General features: G+C 40.0%; 1 protein-coding gene across 1 annotated transcript in view; it reads left to right on the plus strand.

The window, feature by feature from the left end:
* The window catches only part of GABBR2 (gamma-aminobutyric acid type B receptor subunit 2), an 861105-nt gene that overhangs the window by 429042 nt on the left and 417272 nt on the right, over positions 1-14791 (plus strand). The gene's annotated exons all lie outside the window — the stretch shown is intronic.

Consider the following 14791-nt stretch of genomic DNA (forward strand, 5'->3'; position numbering starts at 1 on the left):
ATTTTCTAGATTAAGTTAAACTCTTGGATTATTTTTTCTACAAAAAGAAAAGAGTTAAGGGATTAACTGGTAAATGTTAGCAGTGAAAATGGTACAATTAAGATAATTCAAGATGAAAAAAAATCTTGTCTTTAATTGCACTTTTTGCACCACTAAATTATCTATATAATTACCATGACTTTCCAATGCACTTTATCTTTGCTACCCACACCATTACAATTGTTTGGAATCACTTGCTTCCTCCTTGTAGAAGTGGGGGACCATGGGTGTGGAACACGGTGTATAATGTCAAATTTTTTTTTCCAATATGCTGGTTAGTTTTGGTGAATTTTTTTCTTTCTCTTTTTTATTCTTTATTGTAAGGGGTGGGTCTCTAGGAGGGGTTAGGGTTATAATACAGTGGAAAATAAGGTGATGTAAAAACAAATCAACAAAAATTCACATAAAAGAAAACAAAAACATATCTAGCTTTCACTAGAAGATGCTAAGTGAATGCTTCCTCTAATGAGAAAATATCAAGAAGACTTGGAACCAGAAAGTCGCCATGTGTTTCCATTTCTAGCAACTCATAAAGCATAAATCTCCCCTTCTCATTGTTTTCCCCCATGTGATAATGGCACTTAGAGGAGCAAAGGAAAAACTGTTCTTTGTGAAACAGCCCAAGAGAAGATAAAACTCAAGTTTAGAAAAATTTGAGAATGGCTGTCATGAATTTTTTAAAAATAAAGTGAAAGAAAAAACAAAGAAACGTTTGTATTTTCTATCTGAAAAGAGAATAGACTTTTTTTAAACCTAGATAAGTGATTCACACAATATGGGGAATTCTCAGTGCGGAAATTCCCTTACCCATGTAGAAGGGCAGCTCACCAGCAGCTTATAGTCTTAGAAAATCATTTGACTTTTCCATGACCAAAGAGTTAATATGTGTAAAAGGTAGGACTTGAACCCAGATTTCAAGGCCAACTCTCTATCCACTGTGTCTCACATTGTCTCTAAGAATAGACTAATCGACCATTTATTAATACATATGGAAGGGCAGTGGCAGTAAGATGGGAAAAGTACTGAATGGGTAGATAAGAGATCTAAAATCTAAAGTCCCAATTTTTCTACTAACTAGTTTTCTAACCAAGGGGCAAGTAGTTACCACTATACAATTTTTTGATCATACATTTAGAGCTTGAAAAGGCCTTAGAAGACAGAAAGATAGCACAGTGAGTAGAGCACTGGACTTGGAATCAGGGAGATTAAAATTCAAATCCAACCTTAGACTCTAGCTATGTGACCTTGGGCAAGTCACTTCAGCTCTCGGCCTCAGTTTCCTCATCTGTAAAAGGAGGTAACTAATAACACCCACCTCCAGGGTTGTCCTTCAGGATAAAAGTTAGATAATCTTTGTAAAGTGCTCTGCATAGCTTAAAGCACTATGTAGCTGCTAGACATTATTAGCAACATAATTATTATTATTGTTGCTTTTATTATTATGCCCCAAACCCCTTGTTTTACAACTAAGTCCCACAGAGCTTAAGTGTTTTGTCCAAAATCACAAAGGTTGTGAGCAGCAGAGCCACAATTCAAATCCAAATTGTCTGGCTCATTGCCCAGCACACTTCACTATACCACCCTCTAACATCCCTTCTAGACCTAACATTCTATAATCTTAAATGCGTCAAAAGAATGAGAGATGCCCTATGACATGCTGGTAAAAAGAAGGCCCTAGGTGTCCGAAGACATGAATTCTACTCTCAACTTTGCCACCTACAAATTGTATGTGTGACTATGGGCAAGTGATTTAACTTCTCTCAACCAATTTCCTCATCTATAAAATGGAGATCATGTTATCTGCCCTGCCTATGTGGCTAGAATGGGACTTAAGAGTCAAAGGAGATAATAGATGCAAAATGTTTTGGGAACTACGAAGCGCTCCATCTAGGTTCCAATTAGGGCAAATAATGACTCTCCTGAAGTGGTCACATATTTGAATTGGCGCTGCATATTTCCATTGGCCTAGAAATAGTAACCATATCTTACATAAGTATAAATTCAAATAACACAAATTCAAATTCATGGAATCACTTCAGGGAATTCATTTATTATTTGTACTAATTGATACACAGCTAGTATGTATTTGTAAGTAGAATAAAGTATTTACCATCATCACTGCCCTTGTTCCTAGCATGCCTTTGTGTTTCTTGACTCCCTAGAAGGCAGGAAGAGGTCAGACAACATGAACTTGCAGTAGGATTGACTCATCATAAGCTGATAAGGAGGCTCCTTTCACTATTCTATGTAGAGCCACTGTTCTATAGACAGAAAAAAAGAAAGCAAAAGTTTGGGGTTGTTTCAAATGCAAAACAATAAAGAGTAGAATAATTTCCTACATTGTTACCCTATGATGTCATAGAAACTTCTTCATTTACAGCCAAAGCATTTCCCCATGACCACATAGACACAGGCTAAATAGAGCCTGGGAGATCAGAAAATGTTCTACTTTCTGTGTTGGTGCAAAGATAATCAATAATAATCAAAATTACACATATAGAGCTGTTTTAGGGGCACAGTTTCATTTGATTCCAGTGACCTGTGAGGCAAGCATGGTTGATGTAGATGAAATCTCAAAGAGGTAAAGCAATATACCCAAAGTTATTCATTGAAGATGAGAGAGGGAGGACAAATGAAGGAAGGGAAGAAGGAAAGAAGGAAGGAGAGAGGAAAGGAAGGATGGAAGGAAGGAAGGAGGGAGGGAGGGAAGGAAGGAATAAAAGAAGAAAGAAAAGGAAGGAAAGAAGAAAGAAAAGAAGGAAGGAAGGATGGAGGGAAGGAAGGAGGGAAGGAAGGAAGGAGGGAGGAAAGGAAAAGGGAGACAGAAAATTTATTGAAAACTTATTCTAAGCACTCTGTTAAGCACAAGAGCTATAAATACAAGCAAGACAATCCCTGATCTCAAGGAGCTTTCATTCTAATAAAAGAAGACCACACATGCTCTGGAGAGCAGAGAAGTGACAATGTATATAACCTTGCATAGAGATAGACAGAAAATGGAGACTGGATTTGGAGCATTAGGTGGACCTCACCAATCAGAGCTCAGAATATTTCCAGGCCTTATAACTCCTCACCCAGTACATTTAGCTGACACTGAATCTACTTGAAGGCAGCTTAGTGTTGTAGAGTCAGAAAGTCCTGAATTCAAATGCTGCCTCATATACTTTCTGACTATGTGACCCTAGGAAAGTCATTCCTGTGCCTCACTTTCTCCATCTAGAAAATAAAGGGGTTAGACCTCTAAGATCCTTTCCACTCTAAAACTATGCTCCTACAATACTATACCTGAATAAATGATGGACAGCTCTGTAAAGGTCCATCTGTCTGACTGGCTTCCTCTGAGTGCTTGGGTAGCATTTCCTACTTAGCAGGACTAGGGCTTTTTTTGGTGGGAAGCCTCTTCTCCTTGGGACAGGATATGTTCTGGTGCTATTGCTGGCCAATATTCTGCTTTTAAATCTCAGTCCAGCTGACTCCTCTTAATTCTCCCAGTTCTTGGCAGAATTCCTCCTGATGACTGGGCTTGATCATTGAAAAGCAGATGTTGGAAGCCTTCCAGAAAGTAACAGCTTTTCTTGACTGGAAATGAAATTGGATTCTTTTATGAAATTGGTCAGTCGACAAAGTCAAGCTGTTCTACTCTAGGGCACTTAAACAGGAAGAAATGTGAGGTTTAGGGGGGGAAATGCCCTTCAACATAGGTTTACTGTCTGAGGGCTGATGTTTTATTTTAGCCCCAGGTGGGCTAAATCACAACTCATTCTGTGTCCCCATGGCATTGACTGGCCAAGTTGAAATGGTGGTGACTTTTCAACCTGGTCTGCACCCTGGCATTAAATGACATTCAGAGGACCTCCCTTAACATCTATTCTTGAAAGCCACTGAGATTCCTCTTGGAATATCCACAAAGGAAAAGGCTAATTTCCTTAGTTGTCCATTTTTCCATCCTTAGAAAAGGCACACCTAGATAATTCCAAGACCAATACTGTGATCTACGTGGAGCGTGGGAAAGAAAGGTCAAAGGAAACTGAATTGTTCCAGACCTGGGATCTACAATGAATAAATCAGAACTCATGGGAAACTCCCAAAATATTTGCATTTCTTGGGTATTGTCCATAAGGAGAATTTATGTCTATCCATCCAGGTCCTCTAGGGTCTTGGAGTAACTTGGAATTCAATCATTCAACCAACAATCCTCTACCAAAAATGACTCACTAAGAAAGTTGACCTTTTCCTTTGTAGGCATTCTCAGAGGAGTATCAGGGGCAGCCAGCGTTTAATGCTGGATTTGAACTCAGGTCTTCCTGACTACAGGGCTGGTGCTCTACCTACCTACCGCCTAACTGCCCCTTTACCTTTCCAGTCTTAGCTCACACCACTCCTTATATTCCAAATAAAATGGACTATTTGCTTCCTTTAAACATGCTCCACACTTTTCTACTATCATGCCTTTAATCACATCAGGGCAAGGAACTCTTGTGACTGTTAACCCCTACCTACCTGAGGTTTTCTCTTACTGAGGACTCCCATAATGGTGTCCCTTTTCATTTTCTCATATCATCCCCATCCAAATATCTTCCCCTTTGTTTCTACTCTCATGTTCATGGATTTCTTCACTGGTGTGAGAATTGTAAAAATAGTGATACTCTCTTTTGCATGTGACTTATGGAATACTGTTCATTTATAGCCACACCTTTTGTTCAAAGCACAGCCCTTCCCTCCCTTTCTCTTAGAACTGTTCCTTTTGAATAAAGCTTAGCCTTCAATACCAGCCATGAGCCCTGTCCCTCCTGGTTTTAGTTATGTTTCTAAGACCATCCTGTGCTCTTTGTTTTAGTTATTTAAATTCACTATGTTTGTTATCCACATTCTACACATGGGTAGAATTGTTTCCAACCTATTTCTGTGTAGCTTTCACTGAAGAACTGTGAAACATCACATTATATGTCATCTTGCTTTTTATAGATCACATCTGCTGGCCTTCATAGGATGTGGATTCATAGCCTTATCTAGGCATTTTTCTCCCTCCCCCTCAGATTTCAATCTAAAGGCTTCACTATCAGGCTGGTGAGTCTCTTGACAAAATGGTTTCTCCCCTTCTTGTTGAAATAATCCCTTTTCCAAACTCTACTCTGACAAAGCATGGTCCACAAAATCAAATTCTGCTCTTTGACATCATCTACAGTTAGCTGTTCACTTTCCAGGTCTTTCTTTCTCTTCCAAATTCATGACTTCAACTGGTTCTTTATGAATGTGTCCATGCCTGGGTTTAGTATATAATGGAGCCTCTAAAGGTAGAGCTTAAATAGATATACTTGACAGAATTACAGATTTAGAGGCAGCTAGGTGGCGCAGTGAATAGAGCACCGGCCCTGGAGTCAGGAGGACCTGAGTTCAAATCCGGCCTCAGACACTTAACACAAAAACTAACCGTGTGACCTTGGGCAAGTCACTTAACCCCAATTGCCCTCCAAAAAAGCAAAAATAAAAAAGAAGAAGAATTACAGATTTAGCATAGCACACAGAAAAAGAACGTAAGGTAATGCAGCTGAACTAAGGAAGTATACAGATAGCTGCTGTAGCTATTTCTGGGGAAGGCACCAATCTCTCTCTTTTTAAATTTTTAGAATTTAATTCTTTACTTTTTCAACTAACAAGTCTTTGTTTTTTTCTCTCACCTACCTTCTCTACCCACCATTAAAAAGAAAAGAAAAACCCTTGTAAGAAATGCATATAGTCAAATTCCAACACTGATCATGTCAAAACTTATATCTATGCCTATGTCTAAATATATTCATATATGTATGTTATTTTATATATTATATATACTTTTATGTGTGCGTATATAATTTATAAATACGATTTGACATATATAATTTTATGTGTATATATACTTTTCTATGTATGCATAATTTATATGCATACATAATTTTATATACATATATATATATGAAATTTTGTATCTAGAGTTTACTTCTTTTCTGTCAAGTGGTAATAACTTTCTGGGACCACTAGGCGGTGCAGTGGATAGGGCACTGACCTGGAGTCAGGAGGACCTGAGTTCAAATTCGACCTCTTAACACTAGCTGTGTGAACTTAAGTGTCAGTAAGTCACTTAATCCTGCTTGCCTCAAAAAAAAAAAAAAGTAATGCACTTCTTTGATGATTATCTATAAACATAGTTGGTCATTGTGTTGATCAGAGTTCCTAAGTCTAAGCTGTTGGTCTTTACAAATGCTATCGTTATTGTACAAAAATTGTCCTGGTTTTGTTCACTTTGCTATGGCTCAAGTCATGCTGTCTTCCCCTGTTCCCCTGAAACTGTCACCTCCATCGTCTCCTATGGTACAATAGTCTTCCATTACATCCATATGCTGTCATTGTTTAGCCATTCTCCAACTGCTGGGCATCCCTTGGTTTCCGGGTCTTTGCTACTACATATAGTTGCTATAAATATTTTTCCTCTTTCTTTGAACTTGTCATGATATAGTCCTAATAGGGGTCTAGTTATCTCTAAAGATATGCATAGTTTAGTGATTTTAAAGGATAATTCCAAATTACTGAGAATCCATAATGAACTGGTTATCCTGTCTCTCACAGTGATATGGCCTGCAGCCAGCACATAGAGCAAAGAAAAGCAAAATTCTAACCGTTGCTGTCTGAGAGCTGGTCTTAATCACGTTGCCTACTTAGGAGCTGAGAGCATTTAAGAGAGAGAGAGATGAACAGGACCTATTTTGGTGGATCAATCAACTGCTATGGTTATGTGTTCTGGGGAGGGGGAGAGGCATTCCCTTTGTATCTGTGACTGTATTTCATTCTGTAACCTTCTATGCAGGGCATGTGCAGACAACACCAATGTTTGGTAGTCTGTCTCACAAGATCAGCCAAGGCTACATCATTGAAAGCAGCCTATAGTCCCTACCCTACCTCTGAGAGTTTGTTTGTGTCTGATATAATCTTGACACATGGGAGTGAGGGGAGAGAGGCAGGTAAATACAGGTAGCCTTATGAATTTCTCTTTTCTATTTGATGGATATTTCTTAACTCTTTTTTTGTTGGGGTTTTTTTTTGTTTTCTGAGGGGGAGAGGCAGGGCAATTGGAGTTAAGTGACTTGCCCAAAATCACACGGCTAGTAAATGTTAAGTGTCTGGGGCTAGATTCAAACTCAGGACCTCCTGATTCCAGGGCCAGTGCTCTAACTACTGTGCCACCTAGCTGCCCCACTGATGGGTATTTCTGTACAAAAACAAACTATTCATCTGCAGGAATGCCATTCCCCCACCCTAAAAGTAGTAGGAAATAGATAAGTACTAACTCTAGCCTAAAGAAGCCCTGGGTGCATATCCTGTCTCTGATGTTTGCTACTGTGTGATCATTAAACCTCCCTATGCCTGTGTCTTCACCTGTCAGACTAGACGGCCTCTGAGGCACCTTCTGACTATGATCCTATGTCTCGCTTTAAGTTCTGACAGACCTGCTCTCTCTTGAATTCTTTGTATGGCTCCTTGTAGCTGCTCTTCTCCTTTCCAATATATTTTTATAACACGTTACAACAATACAGATGTATCGATTACCTTTTAGTCTGGCTGCTTCCTGAGGATGGATAAGCTGTCTTCCAACCACAGTGTAGAATGGGTCACTCTGGAGGTTTCTGGAGCCAGCTAATCCCATGTGTAGTGTGGGAATTCTTGTTCATTTCTCTCACAGAGTGAACCACTTCCCCACCTGAGATTTAATGTCTGCCTGAACTTTGAACCTGCAGTCTTCTTTATCACTTATGTCCCCCCAAACTCTTACAGAACTGCTCCCAATCATATGCAGTAATGATAAAAATGCAAATAACTGACATTTATAAGGTATTTTAAGGTTTACAGAATTCTTTATATGTGTTGTTTCAGCCTCATAACAACCCTGTAATGTAGATGCTTTTATAATGACTATCCTCATTATACAAAAAGAGAAACTGAAATTTGGGAAGGTTAAATGATTATCCTATTATATAGGTCTAAGGCAGGTTTTGAAACCAGGTCTCCCACCTATAAGGCCAGGGTTCTATCTACTATATTCTATCACTTAGAACCAAAGAGGAAGTGAAAGATCTTAGTTCTAGCATCTTATTACCCTCAACATTGTTGTGGTTGCTCATCCTTAGTTCTTGAAGAAGACCAATGACGTCACTAGTGTGATGTCTTGACTGGTACGTGAATTGGATTTAAGAGAGGCAGAGCCACACAGAGTAATCAGCCTCACTATTGCTTCCAGAATCATCAAGGTCAAGATAAGTGCTGATGGACCAGGATGCAGTGGGTGACCTTGGCCTTTCTAAATTAAGGTTTTGGTTTGGGGAAGAGGTCCAAAGAGCCAGCAGAGTCAGATCATCCTAGCCTTGTGCAGAGAAGGCAATGGAAGGTGTAGGTAGCCCGAGTATGTAAAGTTCACATTTCTCAAGCACTTTACAAAATATGCAAAGTGCTTTTACAAAATCGAAAGCAATGCAATGTAATTATCTCCATTTTACAGAAGACAGAATCTAGATTCCGCCTAAGGTCATAAAAATAGTAAGCATTGGGGTGGCTAGGTGGCACAGTGAGTAGAGCACTGACCCTAGAGTCAGGAGGACCTGAGTTCAAATCCAGCCTCAGACACTTAACACTAACTAGCTGTGTGACCTCGGGCAAATCACTTAACCCCAATTGCCCTGTCTTCCCTCCCTCCAAAAAGAAAAAAAAAAAAGTTAGCATCAAGGCCAGAATTCAAACTCAGGTCTCCTGATGACCAAGTGCAAGACTTTTGACAATCAGGGAAATTTTTCACTGTTCTTGATTTTCATGGCCAACTCAAGAAACCTAGAAACATCTCTGTCTGGCACCTCCAAATCACTAGGGCTGTTACCTCCACTTGCCAGCCTTTGGCCCCTCTACATTCCAGAACAGTTTTATAGAAAGAAAGAAACCATCTCATGGTAGCTGACCCATTTTTTTTCTTTTTCCTTTTTTCTTTCATTATAGCAAAATAAAACTCCACTACTGGTGAAATGGACCCAGCTAAATGGGGATAGAAGGATCTTTTAAGATAATTGCTATTAGTATTTTAAATAATTTATAATAGATTTTAAATAATAAATAAAATAATATTTTTAGATAATAAGTTTAATCTGAATATGCTAGAAGAATCCTCTTCTCAAAGGAATCCCATTCTCAGCACCTGCTCCTGACTTCCTTCAAATCTCAGCTAAAATCCCACTTTCTACAGCAAATTTTTCCCAATCTCCCTTAATTCTCACATCTTGTTGATTACCTCCAAATTATCCTACAAGTGACTTGTTTGCACATAATTGTTTACATGTCATTTCTGCCATTAGACTGTGAGATCTTCGAGAGGAGGGACTATCTTTTGCCTTTTTCATATCCTCAGTGCATAGAACAGTGCCTAATATACAGCAGGAGCTAAATAAATGCTTGTTGCTTTGACTCTTTACTTCAGCTTCCTCAGTTGCAAATTGGGTATAATATTTGCACTGCTTATCCCAAAGAATTGTTGTGTGTAATTTATAAAATGATAATATCTGACATAGCTCTTTTTTTTTTTTGGACATTAAGTCATTTGATGCTCACGATGGCCCAGCAAGGAAGTTATATGTTGCCATCTCCATTTTGCACATGAGGAAATGAAGCACAGAGAGTTCCAATGACTTGACCAGCTTGTGAGAGTCTGTTGTTTCAATTCAATTCAATAATATTCAATTCAATTTAATAAACATTTATTAAGTTCCTACAGTGTACCAGGCACTGCACTAAACAATAAGTAGGAGAAAGGCAGTTCCTATCCTCAAGAAGCTTACAATCTTAGGGGGTAAGACATCACACAAAGCGAGTTGGGGCAGACCTGGGGCACCATGCTCCCAAGCAGAGCTGCTGATGGGAAGCAGACAGCTACCTGGAAAGCTCAGATCTGAGCCCTCTATAAAGGAAGGCTTTGGGAGGAGTTTCCTGCTCTGCCCTCCAGCTCTCCAATCAGAGGGCAGAAGCGACTGAGGGAGGTGAGGTTTGAAGCCCAGATCTTCCAGACTGTAGGGCTACTTTTGCCTCTTAACCTTAACACCTATAGAAATGTGAGCTGTAATGGAGGAGGAAGGGGGAGGGGGAAGGAGGAAAAGGATGTCTTGGTTTGCTCACAAATTGGATTTAAGTGAGGCAGAGATGCACAAAGACATCAGCCTCGCCAAGGGGTCCACATCAGTGAAATAGGTATGAGAATAATACTCATATGTCTTAGGACTTGCCCAAGACTCCTGGGAGACCAAGTTAGTGGCAAGGAGAGATGGAAAAAGTCTTGGCAAGAGGGATAATGCTGCCAAAAGGAGAAATAGCTGGTGGCAGAGTGGCCATCTGCTACAAGGGTTCTGCTCTCTCCTGCCAGCTTACCAGAAAGGAAAAAACTCAAGGTAATTTTTTTTCCCATAAGATCACAGATTTAGAGCAAGAAGGGTCCTTATGGGTCATCTAGTATGACCCTCTTGAGGAAACTGAGGCTGAAAGAATTACCCAAGGTCCCATGAAGAGGAAGAGGCAGAATTGGGATTCAGACCCAGGTCCCATAACTCCCAGACCAGCACTCTTCTCACTGACAGAGAACCTCAAAGCTTTTTCCAGGCTTTCCTAGAGAAATTGTCCTCCCCACTCCCAACCTCCAGAGTGGGGAGAGCAGCCTTTCTACAAAGCTATAGGTAGTAATTCCCAAGGAGAAGAGGAAGGGACAAGAGAGGGAGCCACCTCCTCTCCCCTGAAGTGACCAGACAAAGGCAAAAACTTCCAAATGTCCTCAGCCAGAGAGACTCTCAAGGTGATGCAGTGTTTAGAAGGTTGGACTTAAAATGAGAAAGACCTGAGTTCAAATGCTGCCTCAGATATTTCCTAGCTGTATGATACCAGGAAGTCACACCACTGCTCTCGGTCTCAGTTTCCTGATCTGTAAAACAGATAAGAACACTCACCTCCAAGAATTATTGTGAGGATCAAATGAGATAACATCTGGAAAGTCCTTTAGAAACCTTACCAGGCTTTACGAATGCTAGAGATTCGTATCATTCAAACTAACTCTGGCTGAGAATTAGCATTGTAAGACACGGGAGTGATGGTTACTTTTGTAAAGGTTTCTGTTTTGGTTTCCTCTTTTCTATAAAACTCTGGAATATTGAGTGTGGCTGACCAACAAACAGAGGTACCGGCTTCAGCGCAGTAGGAGTTCCAGACAGATTTCTCTGGATTTTCTTTAGCTGGCCGCATAAACCAAGGAAAGTTCCCCAGTTTGAACCTTTGAGTCATGGAAAGTTCTGGCACCAAGGGTAGGAGGCCATTTCACAGAAGCATGGAGCAGGGAATCTCAGCCCCTGCAGGGTCAACCCACCTCCCTTGGCAGGGGACGAGGGGAAAAGCATAGATTTTCTCCAAGTGGCCACTGAGTTTGGCTACAACACCCTGTACTCATACTGACTGTGAAACAGTATCCCTGACCCTTCTTCTGTCCTTAGACATCTGGATGCCAAGGCGCCAGTCATCGCAAGATCTGGGAGACTAAGCATGATCTCTGATGCTGAACTCTTTAGAACAATTTATTTTTGAAAGGTTAAAAAAAATAAAAGATCACATGAGTTACAGACATTCTGTCTTAAAGTTTTCTCCACAGGGAAATCTGCAGATTCTAATACTATCAGGATTCATGTTTAGCAAACCTGCCTGCAAAGAGCTGACCTTTATGGCCTAAAAACATTCAGAAAGCAATGGAGCTAAAATTCTGTTTTTCTGAGGGCTTCTATACCTGTCTGATATTCCAGATGTCCTATTAAGTCACTGAGAATTCAGAATATAACATGAATTAATTGAACTCTAAGGAGATTATCTATACATCCTGTTAGATTACAGCATTGAGCTGATTGAGTACGATGAGAGGAAGCAATAATTATGTTTAAAATGGAAACCATGGATTCATTTTCTAGCAGGTTTTGAATTTCATGTGGCATGAATTTCATGCTGTGCTGCTTTGCTAATAACACAACAACCCTGAGAGACCGATAGTGCAATATTATTAACATGCCCATTTCACTGATGAGGAAACTGATTCTCAGGGAGTTGATATGACTTATTTGAATAACTGAGTTAGTAAAGTAGTAGGGTCTGCAGGGCAGCCCAGGTCTGCTGATTCCTAAGTCCAGGGCTCTTTTCACCACACCCTGTTTGTAAAATGTGAAATGAGCTTTGGGGAAGATTTGTGAATCTTTTCCTAAGTTCAAACAGTTTGAAATGGACCCATGAGGAGAAAATCTTACATTTCTATGGCACTTTAAGATTTACAAAGAGAGGCAATATGGTCTAATACAGAGTCAGGAAGACTTGGATTTGTACCCTACATAAGACATTAGCCCAGGTGACCATGGGTAAGTCATTTCACTTCTTTGAGATGACTTATCTACTACTTGGATATAATACGTAAATGCGTGTGTGCCTCTGTGGGTAGGTAGATATAGATATAGATAGACATTTTAGCTATAGCCATTCTAACTAACTTTAAGTTTTCCCCATAAGGAAATCTCGAGATTTTAATGCTTTTGGTATTTATGCTTAGAGAACCAGCCTGCAGAGAGTGATCTTTATGGCTTAAAAACATTCAGGAAGCGACATAGCCTAAAAATTGTTTTTTTGCCGAGGGCCTATATAGACGTATACGCATATATCTGTATATGTATGTGTGTGTGTGTGTGTGTGTGTGTGTGTGTGTAATATATATGCATTTGTTGTTGTTCAGTCATGCCCAATCCTTCGTGACCCTATTTAAGGTTTTCTCAGCTGGTTTACCATTTCCTTCTGCCGCTCATTTTATGGACAAAGAAACTGAGGCAAACAGGTTTATGTCACTTGCCAGGGACACATGGGTAGTGAGTGTCTGAGACCAGACTTCAGCTCAGGAAGATGAGTCTTCCTGACTCCAAGCCCAACACACTTTCCACTGTGCTTCCTGGCTGTATGCAAGCATGCATGCATATGTACATACATACAAACATACATATATATGCATGTGTGTATCTATGCATACATGCATGCACACATATATACATATTTATTTGTTTGTTTATGGGTTTGCCTTATGCACTGGAAATTGGGGTTCCCGTGAAATCACAGATATTGATATTATTACTGTTGTTGTTCAGTGGTTTTTCAATTGTGTCTGACCCTTCATGACCCCATTTGGGGTTTTCTTGGCGGAAATACCAGAGTGGTTTGCAATTTTCTTCTCCAATTCATTTTACAGATGAGGAAACTGAGACAAACAGGGTTAACTGACTTGCCCAGGGTCACAGAGCTAGTAAGTATCTGTAGGGGTCATAATTCAGCTCAGGAAGATGAGCCTTCTTGACTCCAGGCCCAACAGTCTCTTTACTCTTCAGCCTAGCTGCCCACTTATGTTATTAAAATAAATGACATACTTTCTTTATGACAACACTATGAAGTAGGCCGTGCAAGTGTTGTTATCTCATTTGACAGAAGAAGACATTGAAACTCACAGAGGTTATATGATTTGTCCAAGATCACACAACTAGTAGTTATTAGAATCAGGATTCAAACCCAGGTTTCCAGACTGCAAGAAAATCCAGTGGTATTTCTGCGACAGCATACTTTCTTTCTCTTTGTGTGCTGTATATTGTAAATGATGTGTGAATCTTATAAAGCATTCATTCTAGATAAATTCATTGAAAGAAGCAGAGTTTGCTGCTTTAGCCATGTTAATGGCTCTGGGTTTCTAAAATACACAACCAATGCAGCCTTGGTCCGCAGAATCAAAGCAATACGAAGACCATTATAAACTCAGTTTCCTGCATCATGATCTTGTTGTTTGGTTCCCTTGGTCAGACGTGGCCACTACAATCTCTCCGTTTTCAGGACTGCTCAAGTATAGAATTTTGTTTATTTGCAAAACACTTTTGATATTCAACAACCTGTTTTTTCTTAATTTCCCAGAATCCCTGTTACCATCAAGGGCATCACCATCCTCTCAGTCACCCAGGCTCAACACCTAGGTATTATCCCTAACTCACCACTTCTCACCCCACTATATCCAGTTTGTTGATAAGGTCTATTAATTCTATCTTCACATCTCTTGTATGCCTCACCTCTTCTCTTCTGACACTGCCATCTCCCTGGTTTGGGTCCCCATCACCTGCTGGTTGGTCTCCTTGCCTCAAGCCTCTCCACATTCCATTCCATGCTCCCCTCTGCTACCAAAGTGACCTCCCTAAATCATGGATCTGACCAAGTTATGTCCCTGGTCAATAAACTCCAGTTGTCCCTACTACCTCCAGGACTGAGCATAAAATTCTGTTTGGCTTTTAAATCCTTTCATAAGGCTTCATAAGCCTTTCATTAGAGATAGCTAAGTGGCAGAGTGGATAGAGTGCTGCTGAGCCTGGAATCAGGAAGACCCAGCTTCAAATATATCCTCAGATACTAGCTCTATGACCCTGGACAAGTCATTTAACCTCTGTATGTTCCCTCGTCCAGAAATAAGGAAAACAATAATACCTACCTCTCAGGGTTGTTATAAAATTAGATCATTGTAAAGCACTTTGCAAACCTTAAAATGTTATGATTATTCATAACCTTCTAGTCTTCTTATTCACTCTCACTCCTCTTCAAGTACTCTGTGATCCAGCATCACAGCCTTCTCGCTGCTCCTTGCACAAGACACTACATCTCC

Source organism: Petaurus breviceps, unplaced genomic scaffold (genome assembly GCF_028583685.1).
Source record: "Petaurus breviceps papuanus isolate PSGF00001 unplaced genomic scaffold, PetGlider_PUasm1.0 175, whole genome shotgun sequence".
NCBI classification, from domain to species: domain Eukaryota; kingdom Metazoa; phylum Chordata; class Mammalia; order Diprotodontia; family Petauridae; genus Petaurus; species Petaurus breviceps.